Source organism: Neophocaena asiaeorientalis, unplaced genomic scaffold, assembly GCF_003031525.2.
Source record: "Neophocaena asiaeorientalis asiaeorientalis breed wild unplaced genomic scaffold, Neophocaena_asiaeorientalis_V1.1 scaffold204, whole genome shotgun sequence".
NCBI lineage: Eukaryota > Metazoa > Chordata > Mammalia > Artiodactyla > Phocoenidae > Neophocaena > Neophocaena asiaeorientalis.
This window is the reverse complement of record NW_020173922.1, coordinates 7,028,292-7,048,575: the sequence shown is the minus strand read 5'-3', so window position 1 is coordinate 7,048,575 and position 20,284 is coordinate 7,028,292.

Sequence of the window (20,284 nt, the reverse complement as noted above, 5' to 3'; positions counted from 1 at the left end):
CGGGGGGGGGGGGGGGGGGGGAGGTGGGGAGAGCAGGAAGCAGAATCAGTGCCCAGGTCCCTGAACAGTATCTTTGTCCTGTGTCCCAACATCCCTGAAAGCCCCCTTCCGTGGATCCGTCCCTCACGTCTCCACCAAAGCCTGCCCGTATCTCCTCCTTTCCCTCTAATCCACCCCGCATACACCAACCACCATAGCCCCACCTTTGTCCTCATTACCTCTCACCTGGACTAGAGCCACAGCCTCCCCGAAGTCTTCCTGGCTGTGGCATGCTGCTGCCCCGCCCCTCCCCCAATCCACCCTGCACTCTGCAATCAGAACGGTCCAACTAGAACGCTCAGACCACAGAAGCCCCTTCCTAGGATCCTCCAGGGCCCACATTCCCCGGGAAGGCATGTAAGCCTCACCTCATTCAGCAGCTTCAGCCTCCACGCTGCCCTTTCCTCCTTCATCTTATCAAGCTGCTTTCAGTTTCCCCTCACCCTCCACGCTGTCCCCCCAACCCACCCACCCCGGGCCTTTGCTCTCTTTTCCTACCTCCCGGAAAGCCCTTCCCATCTCTGGCTACCTCTTATCAGTCTTCATGACTCACTGGGGCACTTCCTGTAGGATGTGCTCTCTAAAGCCAAAGTTAGGGCCAAAGACCCTTCCTCTGGTCCCATGGTCTAGTTTAAACTAGTTAAACTAGTTTAAACTAGTTTAAACTAGTTAAACTGGAATTACAGGTCCACGAGCCTGACTCCCTAACTAGGTATTACCTTCCTCCAGGTAATGAGTAGACTGGATCCCATACATTCCCCAGCACCTACCACCATGCCTGAACACTGCCAATGGCCAAAACAAATGTTTGCTGAGTTGAAATGAACCTCCAACTCCCAAACAGAAGCACAATGGGCAGTTCAACGGAGAGCCCCCTAGGTCTGAGGAAGGGAAGAAACAGAAGGCTTCCGGATTGATGGAGCCCACATTCGGCCCTGGGAGACCCGGGACCTGGATGCTCAGAGCAACTGGAGGACATCCACGTATTGCCTAAGGAGAGAACCGGCATTACTCGGAAGCTGCCTCGGGCCTGGGCAGCCGTCCCAGTCACGCCAGTCTTGGGACTGCCCATCTCAAAATGGGATTTGCACATCTGAGGGCATGTGCTTATGCTAAGGAATGCACAAATCCACAGGATAAGAAAGTACACCCTCCTGGACAGTCAGTCTAATACTTGAAAGCATTTTTTCAACAGGTAACATTTATTGAGTACTTGCTATGTCCTAGGCACGTGTGTCAGTTCATTTAACCTTCAGAAGGGTCCCACACAGTGAGTACTATGAGTTGCCCCCATTTTCCAATGTAGAAACCGAGGCCCAGGAAGGTTAAATAAGCTGTCTGAGGTTATACAGACAGCAGGCAGCAGCAGTGGAGTTCAGACTCAGGTGTGTAGCTCGAGTCCACCGTTAACCATTACACTACACTACCTTTCTTCAAACCACTTTACAGAAAATGAGAGCGATGTTATGGGAGTTAGCGGCACATCTCATGGTCTTTGTGGGTTTTTTTGTTTTTAAGATAAAATACAGGACTTCAACACCCAGGCCTTGCTAACTCTTCCAAGCTCTTTTCCCCCCGCCTCCCTCTCTCCACTCCGGCCTCTTCTCAGTTTCTGGAAGGTGCCAAGTTCATTTCCGACAAGGAATGGTTTACACGTGGTGACCCTCTGCTGGGAATGCTGCACAGACCCTGCCAGTTCTCCACCCAGCCGGCCCCTTGTCCTTCACGTCTGGGCTCAGATGTCACCATCTCAGATAGGCCTTGCCTGATGACCCTGTCCAGGTCTCCCCCTGCTTCTCCAGCCCAGCACCCGTGCCATCCCCTGCATGGCATTGTTCCCAGCAGGTGGCCAACAGTCACCTTCTATATCTGGACACTGTTTCCCCCACTGCCCGCAAACCTCACGAGGACAGGAACCTTTCTGTTTTGTTCACCTGGCGCCAGGCAGTGAAGCACTCAAATGTTTACTAAATGAACAAACAAACGGATGGACGAATTAATGAACTCATTAATCAAGGGAAGGAAGAGCTGCAGGAAAGGAAAAACGGTTACCTTAGGCCTTCAACTCAGGGAGATACGCTTTCACTAAGAGTAATGGTATTTCGGTGAAAAATTTGAGACTAGACTTCAAGATTATGAACCCATGCTTTTGGAGAAAGTGACCTACAGAAAACTCCAACCCATTCATCTGTTCTGACTCGTGCGAACATGAACTTTGCCCTCTAAAGAGGCAGTCCTTGGAGAGGACCGTGAAACTGCCCAGGATGACCCTGTGTGACTCCGGGCAAGGTCGGACAGGCAAGCACCCTCAACACTGCTTGAAGCTTTTACCCCAAGAACACCGGCTGGAAGGGCCTAGAATCCCTAAAGGAGCTCCTCTGGGAATGCGCTCACGCAATTACTATTACCTTCAAATGTGAGAGCCAAACCTCTGAGTCTATACCACCTAACCACAAGGCTGCAGTTCCCCGTGCAAAGGGGAGGTCAGGGTGCAAAGCTTGGGGCGCTGCAGCCCGGGAGAGGGTGGAAATCAAAGCCTCAAACTCAGCTAACCTTTGGGGTACACTACGCACACACCTGAAGCTTCTCCACCCACACCCTTGGGAACATGCTTATGAAGGGCAGCAGAGGGGAAGTGGGTGGGGAGAGGATCGTTATTAAAAAGACAGCTAGAGCCACAGGAGAGGAAATGTCTCTGCTATTACTCCCAGCAGGCCGCTATTGTAGAAGAAAAGTAATACGTTTTTAAAAGTGCCAAACAGGAAGGAAGGGCATGGTGGGGGATAAAGGAGATCAGAGCAGGTCCGAAAAACAAAAATTTAAAAAAAAACAAATGTCCTTCTTGGAGCAAAATCGTTCTGCAGGGAGACAGCTCTCAGCAAGCTTCTCTCCCTCCATTCTGAGGGGTTTTTTTTCTCTTAGTGTACAATTTTTTTTTTTTTTTTTGCAGGGAAGGGCAGGCCTTCTCTGCTTTTCTCCCCCTTTCTTTTTGGCTCCCTTACCAGGCCTCTCACACCTTCTGGATTCCAAGAGCACCCTGAGGATACTTACCAACAGGAAGCCAGACAAGGAGGGAACCGACACAGTCGTTAGGTGACATAAGCCTGCTGACAAGCTGCCAATTCAGCCTATTGAAGATGTAACTGAAAAGCCACCACTTCACTCAAACTAGGTCACCTCCAAGCGCTGTGGATGTCAGCTGGGAGTTTGCCACTGACCGAGAACCGAGGAGCCACGAGGTTAGTGGTTTCCCCTGGGGACATGCAGAGGCCAAGGGGACGAGCGAGAGATGGGACACCAAGGAGGGGATTTGTGAGAACAGCTAGAGCAGAAAACCAGGAGGGAGACATCCACAGGCAAGGGAGGAGAATTTAATAGTCAAGTGTTTTTAGAAAACTATGTTTAACAATTTGTTATTAGATTTTTTAATAAACTCTGAAGCATCGTGAGTCTTCAAGAAAGGATTATGCTCTATAGCCCTATCCCCATGTATTTGATTAGAGGGTTCCATTTTTGAGAACCACCTTGCCATCTAGTGTCCTTCAGAATACACTTTGAGAAATGTTTATTCATGTCCAAAGGGTACATGACATCAACCCTGGCAGGAGTGTCTGGGGGGTAAGCTATGGCTCTGTTCTTGACTCCGTCTGGTTCAACATCATTAATCTGTTGGCATGCCAATCAGATTGGAAGATGATCCTAAGCTGGACAGGGAAGCTGACAGGAGAGATGGTAAAACCAGGACTATGGGCAAACAAGACACTTAAAAGGGATAAATATCAGGTCCTGCATATGTGGTCCAACAATAACACATTCAGGATGGTGGAAGATGGGGCTCACTGTAGTACATGCATAAATGACTGGGAACTCTGTTGACTATGAAGAGGGAAGAGAAGAAGCTGGGTCCTTGGTGAAAGCATCTGAGCCTTTTTTTTTTTTTGGCGGTACGCGAGCCTCTCACTGCTGTGGCCTCTCCCGTCGCGGAGCACAGGCTCCGGACGCGCAGGCTCAGCGGCCATGGCTCACGGGCCCAGCCGCTCCGCGGCATGTGGGATCTTCCCGGACTGGGGCACGAACCCGTGTCCGCTGCATCGGCAGGCGGACTCTCAACCACTGCGCCACCAGGGAAGCCCGCGTCTGAGCCTTTTGAACAAGCTTCACCTGAAAGCAGGGCCAACCCCCAGCCCAGGGCCCTGTTACATTTATCAACAAATTCTCTTTAAATATTGAATTTTCTTTCTTTCTTTTTTTTTTTAAATCTGCAACATAAACATTCCAAATGGATAATACTGTCACGTATACTAAGGTTTCCAAAGGCGATACACTTTAAAGAAGAAATGGGGGCTTCCCTGGTGGTGCAGTGGTTAAGAATCCGCCTGCCAATGCAGGAGACATGGGTTCAAGCCCTGGTCCAGGAAGATCCCACATGCCGCAGAGCAACTAAGCGCATGCACCACAGCTACTGAGCCTGCGCTCTAGAGCCCGCGAGCCACAACTACTGAGCCCGCGTGCCACAGCAACTGAAGCCTGCACGCCTAGAGCCCATGCTCTGCAACAAGAGAACCCACCACAATGAGAAGCCTGCGTACTGCAATGAACAGCAGCCCCCACTCACCTCAGCTAGAGAAAGCCCGCGCGCAGCAACGAAGACCCAACACAGCCAAAAATGGAAGGGAGGGAGGGAGGGAGGGAGGGAAGAAAGAAAAAAGAAGAAGAAGAAATGAAAGAAGTCTCAAATCAAGGAGAGAGGTCTCACCCTTCTGGCTGGTCAGATGACTCTTGGAGTTTAGCTTGTGCATGGTTCTGGGGGGCCAACCTTAGAGGGACAGAGACAAACTAGGAAAATTTAGCAGGATGAACAGGGTGCCTCAAACCATGTTACACAAAGAATTATGTAAAAGAAATTTTAAAAAGAGAGACAGACAAGAGATACAGAGACTCGGGAGGGTCTAGCCTTCCAAATAGAAGATTTGTGAGGGACACAGCATTCCATGAAGAAGGAAACCAATGCTCCTTAATCTTCTAGAAGGAACACTCTTGAAAAACTACTGAAAGCTACGAAACCTCTCCCCAGGAAAATGTACAAGTATTTTCAGGGGATTGCTTCCCCCCCCAACCCCCATTACTACCATAGAAGCCCATCCATGGACTTCCTCCATAGAAGACCAAAACCAGGTTAAATCCTCATCAGGATTAGGCATTACCTGTGTGATATCCCCACACCCACCCCTGCCGCAGTAATGAACTAGTAGCAATGGATGCTATTATAAGGAGGCAAGCATCAGCTCAGTAAAAGACACACATTCCCCCTCCTACACTGTTGGTGGGGATGTAAACTGGTGCAGCCGCTATGGAACAGAGTACGGAGGTTCCTTAAAAAACTAGAAATCGTGTTGCCACATGATCCAGCAATCCCACTCCTGGGCATATATCCGGAGCAAACCATAATTCAAAAAGACACATGCACCGCAATGTTCACTGCAGCACTACTTACAATAGCCAAGACATGGAAGCAACCTAAATGTCCATCAACAGATGAGTGGATAAAGACGATGTAGTATATATATACACAATGGAATATTACTCAGCCATAAAAAAATGAAATCATGTCATTATGGATGGCACTGAGATTATCATACTAAGTGAAGTCAGTTAGAAAAAGACAAATACCATATGATATCACTTACATATGGAATCTAAAATATGACACAAATGAACTTATTTACGAAACAGAAACAGACTCACAGACACAGAAAACAAACTTATGGTCACTAAAGGGGAAAGGGGGTGGAGGAGGGACAAATAAGTTTGGGACTAGCAGATACACACTACTATATATAAAATAGATAAAACAACAAGGTCCTACAACATAGCACAGGGAACTATATTCAATATCCTGTATTAAACCACAATAGAAAAGAATATGAAAAAGAATATGTATATATGTATAACTGAATCACTTTGCTATATACCAGAAACTAATGCAACATTGTAAATCAACTGTATTTCAATAAAAAACAAAAACACACAAGCATGCAAATACACACAGTCTAAGTTGAGAATTACTGTTCAGAGAAAGTTTTTAATTAAAAAAAAAAAAAAGACACAGGTTTCTACCATGCCTGCCATCTGGAAACAGAAAGGGCTGTCTGGCAAGTAGAGAGCTTATCTTCATTGGAGGTATTCAAACAAAAACCGGAAGAGCATTTTCAGGGAGGTAGTAAAGAGGTTCAACCATGCCACTGGACTCAGTGAGCCAAGGCCTTTCAGGACTTTGCTACTGAAAAATGTGTTCTGAAGACCAGGAGCATCACCTGGGAGCTTGTTAGAAATGCAGAATCTCAGGTGACTCCTACTCATGTCAGTGTTTAAGATGCACTGCTCTAAGGTATCTAAGATTCTCTAAGGAGAGAGAAATAACAATACTGTGGTCCCTCAGCAGCAGTATTCACCTATGCCTCCAGAGATCCGCCATTTTTTATTTTATTTATTTATTTTTTTGCTGTACGCGGGCCTCTCACTGCCGTGGCCTCTCCCGTTGCGGAGCACAGGCTCCGGACGCGCAGGCTCAGCGGCCATGGCCCACGCGCCCAGCCGCTCCGCGGCACGTGGGATCCTCCCGGACCGGGGCACGAACCCGCGTCCCCTGCATCGGCAGGTGGACTCTCAACCACTGTGCCACCAGGGAAGCCCCCGCCCTTTTAATTTTAAGTAAGTTTGGGTTTTGAGGCTATAAAGTGGGGACCCTTCCCTAAATCCTTTTCCCGTCCTCAACTCATTGCTTGAGTTATTTCTTGATCATCTCAAAAGCTACAGATGGAAAACTAAGGGGAAGAATGGAATAATTCCCACTTTGTCTCTAATCCAGGTCCAGAACTTAAAGAGTGAAAAAGCAATTTTAAATAGTTATCTTCATAATCATCTCCTTTACTAAAAAGAAAGATAAGATTTATCACACACTCACATGGGCCAGAAACCCTGCTACCTGGTTTTTTAGTTTTTTAATCCCTTATCTTACTTAGTCTTCATGATAACCCTGTAAGGTAGTGACTATCATTTTTTTCTTTCATTTTACAGATGACGAATCTGAAGCTCAGGAAGGGTCAGTGACTTACTCAAGGCCACACAGCCAGTAAATGGGAGAGCCAGGCCTTGATGCCTAAGTTCGAGTTCTGAACCATGAAGCTACATGCCTATCGCCTTTAGAGGAAATCTCTGATCTTCTGCTCTTTTCAATAAGCAGTAAAGGTAGCCCGAAGCTGTCAGGTTCCCACACAGCTCATGCAAGTTATCCAGGGATGTAGCCAGGCTGCTGGCTGGGCAGCTCCAGACACAGGTGCACCGAGGTCTCAGATCTCAGCCCTCCATTACATTCTGTTCATTACACAGGAAGACTTAGAGGTCACGCTTTCAAATCCTGGCCCCTTCCTCATTATCTGCTCCAGCATCAGAGTCCTCCCAGTCCTGTATTGACTTGCTTTATCTCCTGGCTGCTGTCCCATCGCCATTAGATCCCAGGCATTTGAGCAAAGTACACAACTATCCAGTTCTGGCTGAAAGGAACTGACTCGCCATTCCTTCTCTGTAATTTTGGGCATAGTCTGAGAGGATTTAGAAGGTGTCATTGACTTGGAATTACAGTTCTTTGTTACAAAATGAATTTCCGGACCATGCTGAAGAGACTAGCATTCCCCCTCACTCTCACACAAGCAGCTTTGTTCCCCTTCAAAGTGTCCCTCTAATTGCACTGTGTACATTCACTTTGGACTCTGCTGCTTCTCAAGGAGGAACCTTATCAAAGAGAACTCAGACTCCCTCTAGTACTAAACATCTGCACCCTTCATTTGGAAATTCATCGTGGGCTGCATCTTCTCCCTTTGGCTTATTACATTTTTAATTTCCTATAGCTACTATACTCTTGTATGCTTTTGCCTTATATGCCCCAACTGGGTCCCTTAAGGCAGGCACCGCCTCTTACGTTACCGTTGTTTCCGAAGGTAACAGCTTTGTTTCACAGCAGTCTGGCACACGGCCCTGCCTACGTTAGATGGTCAACGACCATGGAAATGATTGAAAACTAACCGATGGAATTTTACATATTACCAAGCACATCTGTTGCTACGTTCAAAGTGAATTCACTCTTGCAGATACAGTTGGAAGGGGGGGGGTCACAGGGGGGAGAAAACTAACTAAGCGTGTTGGGCTCCTGAAGCACATGGTGTTGTGTAAAAAACCCTAACATTATGGTTTCAGCTTTAAAAGAGGTAACAATAAAACTTGCTCCCATGAGGTAGGACTAAGCCACTAATCCCCGGTACAGCTGGAAACACAAAAGCTTCTTGAAGTTCAAAGACCCCCAACCCACCTGGTTAGACAATAACCAGGCCAAAACCTCCTTTCTCAGCTGCTCTTGTTAGCGTGTGCTCCAACTCTCAAACCGATTCAAGAGAACTCTGGCGATTTTAAAATAAACTTGCCTGAGAAATGGGCCACAGTGTATTTTCCTTCCAAAGAAACAAAGATCCTGGGTGATACTGGCTAGAAAAAGCAGGGTGTTTCCTCTAGTAATAAAGGGGGGTAAGTTCAGGAAACAAAACATTTTAAAACTTATATACCAGGTGCTGATTCACTTTTTGAAATATTGTCAGATTTCTCTCCTCTGTTCCAGAATAACTCTTTCTGGTCTGTTTTTCACTCAACCAATATAGAGAGCCAACTATGCTCTGTAGCTGTCTACTCTGTGCACAGACAAAAACAGACATGGGCTGTTGGCTTTTTCACACTCAGTTCCTTCAATATCGCAATTTCTTCTGCTCTAATATCAGCCTTTCCATAGAATCTCTAACAGGGTCGCAAGAACCCCCAGGTCCCAAGGCGAGGAGGAATAATACAGTAACCAAAGCACAGAGCCAGGGCAAAGTTCATGTCTATGTTACTCTACGTGATAACCTCACAGGGAAAACGGGGCTGAAGATACTCCCCATCCCGGAGGAAAAGTGCCTGACATTTTTATAAATGTTCCTATCCACAAATGTCATTTAACTTTAACCCAGGAGTTGAAAATGGAAATGTCTGCAGGTACAAACAGGTATGGGAACTGGGTCAAGTGAGCAGAGACTCAGAGTCAGGAATGAGAAGGACAAGCGGGGGTCGGGGGGGAAGCTGAGACCACTGAGGGGCCTGGCCTGACTGGGCACAAGGCAACTGTTCCCACAAAGGGGTGCAGCCCAGTGTCCCTAGTTCTTCTGATGTGTCAAGAGAAGCCAGCTCTAGATTTTTATACGGAATCTCCCAATTAAAAAATACTGACTCCATGTGGTGACCTAAATGGGAAGGAAATCCAAAAAACAGGGGGTATATGTATACATATGGCTGATTTACTTAGCTGTACAGCAGAAACTGACACAGCAGCATAAAGCAACTATACTCCAATAAAAAAATTAATTAATTAAATAAAATTAAAAAAAAAAAACTGGCTTCAACAAATCTGCAAACAATGTAATACAACTGTTAGGAGCCTGGGCTCTAGAACCAGATCAGCTGGGTTTTTGAAGCCCAGTCCTGCCATTTACCTGCACGTGACCTTGGACAACTTACTTAACTTCTTCGTGTCTCATTTTCCTCACCTGAAAAACAGGTATCAGTGCTTATTTCATAAGGCTAGTGTGAGGAATAAAGGCTCTATATCAATTTTACTACATAATCTGATACATAAATATACAGATTATATATATAAATTTATGTATGCATAAATATATAATATATATGTGATTAGAACAGAGCCTGGCCCATAGCAAACACCATACAAGTTTTAGCTAGTACCACTGTTACTTTGGCAAACACTGTGTAGAACAAACAAGAAACTTCTCTCAAGAAGTTCCTGTAGGGACTTCCCTGGTGGCACAGTGCTTGAGAGTCCGTCTGCCAATGCAGGAAACACGGGTTCGAGCCCTGATCCGGGAGGATCCCATATGCCCTGGAGCAACTAAGCCCATGAGCCACAACTACTGAGCCCGCAAGCCGCAAGTACTGAGCCTGCACGCCACAACTACTGAAGCCTGCATGCCTAGAGCCCGCGTTCTGCAACAAGAGAAGCCACCGCAGTGAGAAGCCCACGCACTGCAACGAAGAGTAGCCCCCACTCGCCGCAACTAGAGAAAGCCCGCGCACAGCAACGAAGACCCAGTGCAGCCTAAAAAATAAATAAATAAATAAAAGTTCCTGTATAGGCCAACACTTTGAGACCTTAGTCTCATTAGCACCTAATGCATTCATGGGACCACAGACCTCAGCCTCCTACAGTTGTGAAGGTTTGGTGAGAAGGTGCTCTCTGCTTCCACCTGCCAGCCATCCCCAGAGACTCAGGGACACCATGCAGCTAGACCCATGGAGGATTCTGGGCGTTGCACGTTAATGCACATCAGTTACCTCTCCGTGTTGGTCCCCTCACTCCCCAGGGGTGAGAGTGGGCTGGTGATCACTCCGCTAGGCAGACAGAACAGCTGAGGATGCCTCCTCAGACAGCACCTTCCGTCACAGAGATGTTCTGGGCACAGAGCCCACTGGAAAGCTTGGTCCTGCTTGGCAATTCATGGAGCTTTTAGCACAAGGCTAGTGCATTGGTCCTTCCGCCATATTTTTATGATGGATCATCACCCTGGGGACTACCATGCACATATCAGCAGTCCTGGCTTCCTCAATCACTGCAGTATTGCAAAGAGGTTTTCCAAGCCCCTTGCCTATAAATGTTTTTCACCAGCCCAGGCAATACTCTCACTCCTCACACTGAAAAGTGTTTTCTCCAGGCCTTCCTACAATTCTTACTGAGCTAACAGTGATGTATCTGCTAGCACTTAACAACAGAAGGCTTAGTTTAAAAAAAAAGGAGGGGGGTGGGGAGTGGGAGGAGATAGTAATTTGAAGTCGTATCTTCAACCCATATTAAAAATCGTCCTTTTCTTCCTTTGATTTCCTTTAATCTAGTCTCATTTCTTTCACGTGCTGTGTTTTCCTTCGCAATAGTAACAACAAAAGCTAACATTTACTAAGCACCACACTCATTTCAGACCCTCACATCCAAGCCTCACAATAACCCCAGGACACAAATACCACCAGGAGCCTAATGTTACAGATGAGGAAACCCAACTCACAGCCTATAAGAATCTTGGCCAAGGTCAGGCAGCTAGTAGGTGGTAAAGCAAGAGGTCAAAAAACAGGTTTGTGGGCTTCCCTGGTGGCGCAGTGGTTGAGAGTCCGCCTGCCAATGCAGGGGACACTGGTTCGTGTCCCGGTCCGGGAAGATCCCACATGTCGTGGGGCGGCTGGGCCCGTGAGCCATGGCCACTGAGCCTGCGCATCCGGAGCCTGTGCTCCACAACGGGAGAGGCCACAGCAGTGAGAAGCCCCCATACCGCAAACAAACAAACAAACAAACAAAAAACAGGTTTGTGACTGCAAAGCCCTGTGCTTACCCACCTGAAGAAAGAAGATCATCCTATTTCAGTGACGTGGTAGCTGAGCTTTCCTAGGAGTAGGAGAACAAAGACACACTCTACACTCAGACACTAACTTGGATATAGCAGCCACCCTTCCAGGCCTTCACCTGCCCACTCCACCTCACCCAAAAGATATCTGCAGATGAAAATCAGTTCAGGGCTTCCCTGGTGGCGCAGTCGTTAAGAATCCGCCTGCCAATGCTGGGGACACGGGTTCGACCCCTGGTCGGGGAAGATCCCACATGCCGTGGAGCAAATAAGCCCGTGCACCACAACTACTGAGCCTGCGCTTTAGAGCCCGCGAGCCAGAACTACTGAAGCCCATGCGCCTAGAGCCCGTGCTCTGCAACAAGAGAAGCCACCACAATGAGAAGCCCAGGCACCACAACTGAAGAGTAACCCAGCTCACCACAACTAGAGAAAGCCCGTGCACAGCAACGAAGACCCAATGCAACCAAAAAGAAAGAAAGAAAGAAAGGAGGGAAGGAGGGAAGGAGGAAGGAAGGAAGAAAGAAAGAAAGAAAAAGAAAATCAGTTCATAAGGTAAAAGTGGCTTGCATTATAGGCAGATGCTACATAAACCTAAAATGTTAATGTTATTTGGAGGTACCTGAAATAAGTTCCTAATAATAAGTCTTACTGGTCAGGCATATGTTTTTAAATCTGTTTGGGTTTTTTAATTACTAAAGCGAAAACATGCTCATAACAAATTCAAATAATACTGAAGCATATAAAGTTTTTTAATAAAGGGACAAAGTGAGAAAGAAAAGAACTTTTCCCCACCATGTTCCAACTCCTTGAGTATCTTTCAAGATTTTTCCAAGAACATACTAACATCGTATACATATAGATCTATGTGCATATACAGTTTTCTTTTTCAAACTCAGGATCATATTCTATAGTTTTGAAGTTTTTATTCAATACCGTATTTATTTACATATCTCCATGTCAGTTTGTACCAAACTACCTCAGTGTTTTTAATCAACATAACTGCCTTATGTGCAAGAACTGAAATTTAATCACTTACTTGAAGAACATTTGGGTTATTACTATTTTGGGTGTTAAAATAGTCATGTACATCTTAAGAACCTTTAGTTGACAGTATGTGTCCCAGTGACCCATCAGCTGATTAGGGTTACGATGTTTGGTATTGTTGCTAAAATGGAGCATACCTTCAGTTGAATAAAAGATCCAACTCATAAATAATACCATCCCAGCTGCTGAGATTACTAGCTTTTCAACAGTAAAACATATAACTGAACACCAAATCATTCATTCACTCAATTATACATTCAAGTACTTGTGGTCTACCAAGCTCTATGTTAAGCCCAAAAGGTTAAACAAAAGACCAAGCCTCACTTCCTGCCCTTGAGGAACTAAGAATTCAATGGGCAGACATACTCATCAATGCATTCTGCATCAAGTTTAAGAGCTCTTCTAGGTTAAAGTAAAGGAGCATCTAACTCTGGAGGAGATGGAGGTGCCTGAGAAGAAACAGCTAAGAAGTGCCTTCAGTAGGAGTTTGCTGGGAAAAGAAAGCCAGAATAAAGGACAGGGCAACCTTATTTTACAAAATCTTGTAAAAGCACCCAGTATGTTCAGAGAACTCAGAGCATTCTGAGAGCTTCTAGAAGGGAAATGCCAGGAGAGAAGGATGGAAAGAGAAATGGAAATTGAGATTGAAGGGCCTTTCCTATGAAGTTTAGAAATTTGGATTTGAGGTTGTCAGAGGGGAAATACCACTCCAGGAGCATTTTGGATCTACCACAATTTGTTTACGCATCCATCTGTAAATGGACTTGTGTTGTTTCTGGGTTTTGACTATTACAAATAAAGGTGCTATGAATATTCACACATCCAGTCATCTTGCTTCCTTTCTTTTCTCTTGGGTAAATAACTAGGAGTGGAATGGCTAGATCACAAAGAAGGTGTGTGCTTAGCTTTTTAAGAAATAGCCAAACTGTTTTCCAAAGTGGCCATACTATTTTACTGTAGCAGAGTTCCAGTACTCACATCCTTGCCAACACTTAGTATGGTTAGCCATTTTAATAGGTACTAGTGCTATCTCATTGTGGTTTTAATTTGCATTTTCCTAATGACTAATGATGCTGAAAATCTTTTCATCTGTTTATTTGTTATCCATATACCTTCTTTGATGAAGTGTCTTTTCACATCGTTTCCTCATTTTTTTAAATCGAGTTGTTTTATTACTCAGTTTTAAGAGTTCTTTATATATATCCTAGATACAAACCCCTTATCAGAAAAATGCTTTGCAAATATTTTCTCCCAGTCTGTGGCTTATCTTTTCATTCTCTTAACAGTATCTTTTGAAGAGCAAAAGTTTTCAGTTTTGATGTAGTCAAATTCATCCATTTTTTGTTTGATGGGTCATGCTTTTAGTGTCATAGCTAAGAAATTTTTGCCTAAGCAAAGATCACAAAGATTTTTCTCCTATGTTTTCTTCTAGAAGTACTATAGTTTACGTTTTAGATTTAGGCTTATGGTCCATCTCCAGGGGGGCAATCTGAACACCTGTGGGGGTATTGTTATTTGTCATAGTGACTGGAGGGAGGGGTTCAACCAGCAATTGGTGGGCAGGGATGCTCAAGGTCTTACAATGCACAGGAAACATACACACCATGCCCCACAGGACTTTCAAATGTCCTGCCAGACATGCATGTGGACCAACTGCTTATAGTCGCATGGATATCTATTTAGCTCTTATTTCAAAGTACTAAAAACTTTAAGTTTCAAAAATCATAGTCAAATCTTTCTTTCTCTTAAATCTAAAGTTTTTCCTTAAAAGCAGCCATTTCATCATGTCTTCTAGTACATTTGTGCCTGTGCATTTATATATCGAATTATGTATTTTATTATAAAGTAATTTCATTTCTCCTTTTTAATTCAATTATGGCATTACTCTTTTATCTTGTGTGTGTAGCTGGTAATGTTATCATACATTAGCAACATAAAGAGATTAAAGACACTGGACTGAGTGAAGAATCAGAATGACACCTACAGCCATACCACTTAGATGTTAAAATATCACAATTAGATAATTAAAGGTTTTAGAAACTTGCCCATAAGTTAACTATACAAATTTTCTAAAAATGCATAGAAAAGGCTACACCTTATACACACAGTGGCCTAAGGAAAGCAGGAAATGGAAGCAGGGCAGGAGGAGGAACGGGAAACAACAGCATCACAGGAGGGGCAGGCGCCTTGCACAGACGATGACAAGGCTGTGCGATACACGGAGAGGTACACTTCGTTCAGTGTCCTGCCCCTGAGGACCAGTCAAAAAACAAAATAACATCTTAAAATATTAAGTTGTCCGGGGCCCCTGCCTACCCTAAGGCTCATTTATAGTTACACACCTAAGAAGGTGAAAGATGCAGATGGCCTCATGGACGGTGCAGGAGAGCCGAGCATTGCTCCTGCAACATTCCAGCGTCACCACGAAGGGCAGGGTCCCAAACCACTAACATGACACCTGATTCTGGTGTGAGGGTCCTCAGAGGCAGTATAGAGGGGACTGTAAACTGCTAGAGATAAAGATATGTGCAGGGAGAGAGGCAGAGAGGAAAGAAACTTGTCCACATACAGGAATAAGGCAAAAATGTCCACTCAGCACTTCTATTCAACACTGTCCTAGAATCCTAGCCAGGGCAATAAAGCCAGAAAAATAATACCATTTACAACAGCATTCTGAAAACTTAAAATGCTTACAGATAAATTTAACAAAAGACAGGCATGGCCTGTACACTGAAAACTACAAACCACTGCTGGGAGAAAAAAAGACGAAATTTAACAGAGAGGTCTATCACGTTCACAGATTTGAAGACTCACTATTTTTAAATAATTCATCTGTATAGATTTATTAATTCATTTGAATATGTTTTAACATCTCCTATGTCCCAGACACTGTTCTAAATGCCAAAGACTTAGCAGTGAGGAAGATTAAAAAAAAATGCCTGCCCCATAGGGCTTACATTTTAATCAGGAAAGACAAAATAAACAAAATATGTACTTCATATGGTGATAAGTGCTAGGGAGGAAAACAATGCCTGGCAAGGGGATAAGGAATGACCCAGGAGAAAGGAACTGAAAACTCAGATGGGGTGGAGCCGTCTTAAAGACCTGATAAAAGTGTGGAAGGGAGGCTTATCATGCCTAGCGGGAAAAGTACTCTAGGCAGAGGAAATAACAAAAATTTTTTAAGATGGGGACAAGCCTAGAATGTTCTGAGAACAACAAGGAGAGCAGAGAGAGCAGGGGGAGGGTAATAGTAGATGAGATCAGAGAAAGAGCAGATGGCCAGTTCCGGTAGGGCTTTGTAGGCCACTGTCATTTTAACAGACTTTGGCTTTTATTGCGGGTGACATGTGCAGCCATTGAAGGATTTTGAGCAGAGTGGCATGACCATGCCCTGATTATACTTTAGAGGGATCCTTCTGGCTGCATGTTGAGAATGGTAGGGTCGGGAGCAGAAGCACAGTTAAGAGCTGATCACAGTATTCTAGGCAAGAGGCAGCGGTGGCTTAGAGCCAGCGTGGTGATGGAGATGCAAAGCACTGAACTGCCTCCAGATAAACAAAGCAGAGTGGACAGAGTGTGCTGAAGCACTCAGTGTCAGCGGAGGCGGAGAGAGGGGTCAAGGTTGACTCTAAGGGTTGTGGCTTGAGTACACTGTGGAATAATTACTTCCCAGGGTCGGGGAAGACTGTAGGAAGAACAAAATTGTAGGGAGGAGCAGACAAAACTGCTGCTGGTTAATTTTAAGATGCCTGTTGGATATCTGAGTGGGGATGCTAAGTGGGTAGTTGGATAATATGAGTCTGACACTGAGGAGTCAGGTCAGAGCTGGAGAGGGTCCACTGAGAAAGGGTATTTAAAGCCAGCATTGAGGGTCACCAAGAGAGTGAGGGTAGGTAGAAGAGGTCCAAGACAAAACCCTGGGACAGCTCAACAGGTGAGGCCTGAAGAAGAGGATCAAGGAGGCAGTCTGAGAAGGAGTTGCTAGGTGGCAAGAAGAACACGGGCAGAGTGTGGTGTCCTGGGAGCCACGTGGAAAAACTGTTTCAAAGAGAAGGAAATGATCAATCATGCCCAACACTGCTCACAGGTCAAACATTAATTCATTTATTTTTGGCTGTGTTGGGTCTTCGTTGCTGCACGCGGGCTTTCTCTAGTTGCGGTGAGCGGGGGCTACTCTTCATTGTGGTGCGCGGGCTTCTCATTGCAGTGGCTTCCCTTGTTGCAGAGCACAGGCTCTAGGCACGCAGGCTCAGTAGTTGTGGCTCACGGGCTCTAGAGCTCAGGCTAAGGAGTTGTGGTGCACAGGCTTAGTTGCCCCGTGGCATGTGGGATCTTCCCGGACCAGGGCTCGAACCCGTGTCCCCTGCATTGGCAGGCGGATTCTTAACCACTGAGCCACCAAGGAAGTCCTCACAGGTCAAACGACAATGTTGGAGAAGTGACTGTTGGATTGGACAACAGATGCTAGAAGGGTGGGCAGCCAGGCTATTTGGGGAGCTGTATGGCACAGACAAGGTAGGCAGAGCTCTCTCGCTGCCCCCAGGAAGCTTCTACCCTTCCCTCCCCGGCTTCTCTCTCACCACCTCGTCTCTGCACATGCTGTACCCTTGATCTCAGTTCCCCAGGGAAGCTCTCCCGACCAGGCTAGATGCCCCACTGTAGACTCTCATGGTAGCAGGCACCCATCTAGGTCCCGGGGGATTTTCCTTTGGTGTGTCTGACAGTGTGAGAAGTGTCTACACGCCCGCACTCCAGGGATAGGGAGCGTGCCCCTTCACTCAAGAGACTGTACCTCGCGCAGGGCCTGGCACAGAACAAGCACTCAGCAGGCAAGTAGGAGACCGGGGAAGGGGAGACTTAACAGGCACTAGTGTGGTCCGGCAGAGCCGTAAAAGTGGTGAGGTGAGACGTGCATCCAACTCAGAAGGGGGAATGGGATCGGGCTTCCAAGGGAAGACAGGAGAAGGCAGTGTAAGGATAGAAAAAGCCTTCCTCCAAAATGCAGAGCTGGACTGGGTCAGGCATCAGAGACCACTCTGAGAGAGCTGACTACCATGACTGGAGGAAACAGCAGAAGGCCCTGAAATCCTCTCTACACAGTGTAGACTCTTGTTTTTGACAGAGAAGACAGCATAGGTGAACTCTGCGGTCAGAGGCTGGGAAGCCCATTTGGCCATCGTGGCAGTAAGACAAATGTTAGGCTGCCCCAAACATATCAAGGAAAGAGAGGTCTTGTTTGGGAGTGGAAATTCATCATCTACTGCTGCAAATTAAAAACCCCTGGAAAGAGTAAACGTTCACCCCTGAAGCAAGGATAATAACCTTATCCAGTGCCTATCACGTGCTGTAGGGAGTTATCTCATTTAATCCTCAACTCCCTGACTGCCCTATGTGAGATCACTCTCTCCTATCACCCCGGTTATTCCCTTCAAAGAATTTTATCACCATCCACAGTTATCTTGTTTGCATGTTTCTTTCCTGCTTATCATCTGCCCTCCACCTGCAATTTAAGCTCCTCCAGGCAGGAACGCTGTCTGACTACACCCCTCTGCTATCACAGCACCAGGCACAATGCACAACAAATGTTCACCAAGAGAATGAAAAAGCTTTGTGGAAGTGCTACTACCTATCTGTCCTACAGATGAGGGATGAGGATTCCTGCCCTTTAATTTTTTTTCTACTTTAGCATTTAAGGTATTTGTATGTTTATACTGAGGCAGCTCTACACAACCTCACTGCTTTCCTACTAGCAGCAAGGCTGGTCTCAGCCCCAGCTCCTCTCTCCAAACAGCAAAATCTGTCCCTTCCCTATTTAAAATTCAAGCACCCACCCCCTGACTATGTGAACAAGCCCCTGCTCCCTCTCCCCTCCCTGTCTCGGCCTCCCTTGTTTCTACAGAGATGAGCTTCCCTTGGTGTGCCCAGCTAAACCACTCAACTGCCCTTCTTTGTCAAGTCTTCCATGCCCCCTGTGTTAGTTTCCCAGGGCTGCCATAACCAAGTACTGCCAACTGGGGGGGCTTAAAACAACAAATATATTCTCACAGTTCTGGAGGCTAGAAGTCCAAGTCAAGGCGTCAACAGAGCCATATGCTCCCTGAAGGATCTAGGGAAGAAACTGTCCCATGTCTTTCTCCCTGCTTCTGGTGTCCTGCCAACAACCCTTGACATGTCTTAGCTTGCAGCTAGATAACTCCTATCTCTGCCCCCATCTTCACGTGGCCTTCTTACTGCCTCTCTATTTCCTCTTCTTCTAAGGACACTAGTCACATGGGATTAGGGGCCCACCCTACTCCAATATGACCTCATCTTTTTTTTCTCTTTTTAAATTTTTATTGGGGTATAGTTGATTTACAATGTTGTGTTAGTTTCAGGTGTACAGCAAGGTGAATCAGTTATACATACACATATATCCACTCTTTTTTAGATTCTTTTCCCATATAGGCCATTACAGAGTATGGAGTAGAGTTCCCTGTGCTATACAGTAGGTCCTTATTAGCTATCTATTTTATAGAATGACCTCATCTTAACCAGTTACATTTGCAATGACTCTACTTCCAAGTGAGGTCACATTCTGAGGTACTGGGGGTTAAGACTCCCTGATATTTGGGGGGGGCATAATGTAATACCTAACTCCCCACAGAAAGGGCTGGACCTTCCTCTAGCTGCCCGCAGCCTGTACCTCACTTAGTGCAATTATCACACTGCATTCTAATTATTTTTTAGTGAATTCTCTCCTTTTTCAACAGGGATGACAAAGAGACTTTACCACCTGTGCCAACTCAAATATGTAAGTAGTGAAAAAATTCTTCGACAGACGAGCTGTCTGTCACAGGTGAAGGAATAAGGCAGGGGCAGAACATGTGGGCTCGAATGGGCATGTGACACACAGGGGGCTCTTGGGACAATATAAGCCTGTGATAAAGCAAACTAATACAGTCAAGTTGGGACAAGACTTGGGATGAACCTGTTTCTATCAGGTTCCCTGGGGCTGCTGATGCGACTGGACCATGGACCATCCCTGAGGGCAGAGACCGAGTCTTACTCATGTTTGTATTATATATTGCATGGTCCAAGGTTGGAAGAATGAGTGAATACTAAAATGCTGCAAACTACTTGAAAAACTAGGGCAGCTGAACTCCTGCTATTTCCCTCATTTAGCTGCTCTTCAGAAAGAAACCTCTTTGGCAGGCACCTGTCACCTGTTGGCCTGGAATGTTCTCCCGGTAGCTCGCCCCTAGGTTTAGGGAAGGTAGCTGTTCACCCCTGCATACCAGAGGTCTCAACCTCAGACTGGGCTTTGTGGAGCTAAGGAAATGCAGATCCAAGGGGAGAGCAAGTTAATCCCCTCTCCCTTCCGTCCTCTCAGCCTGGAGAGGCTTCCGGTGAGGAAATCCCATCTCTCTGCGTGCCTCAGAGGATGGCAAGGGACGGGACTCAGCACAGAATGAGGTTAGGGTGGCGATGCCCTTTAGCAGCCCTCATTTAACTGGCAGACCAGCTCTCGCCACTGTCTCAGACGGCGCTCCTCTAAGTTACCACCCTCCACCCCGGCCCTGCCAGGTGCAGCCCCTGGACTGGGATCTGTCTTCCACCAAGAGTGGTCAGAAGCTTCGGCAAGCAAGGGTTTGGTCCCAGCCGCTCAGGAGGTCCACGTAGGCCACCAGACGCTCTTCCACACCTACACGCACACACAATGGACAGGTCAGCTG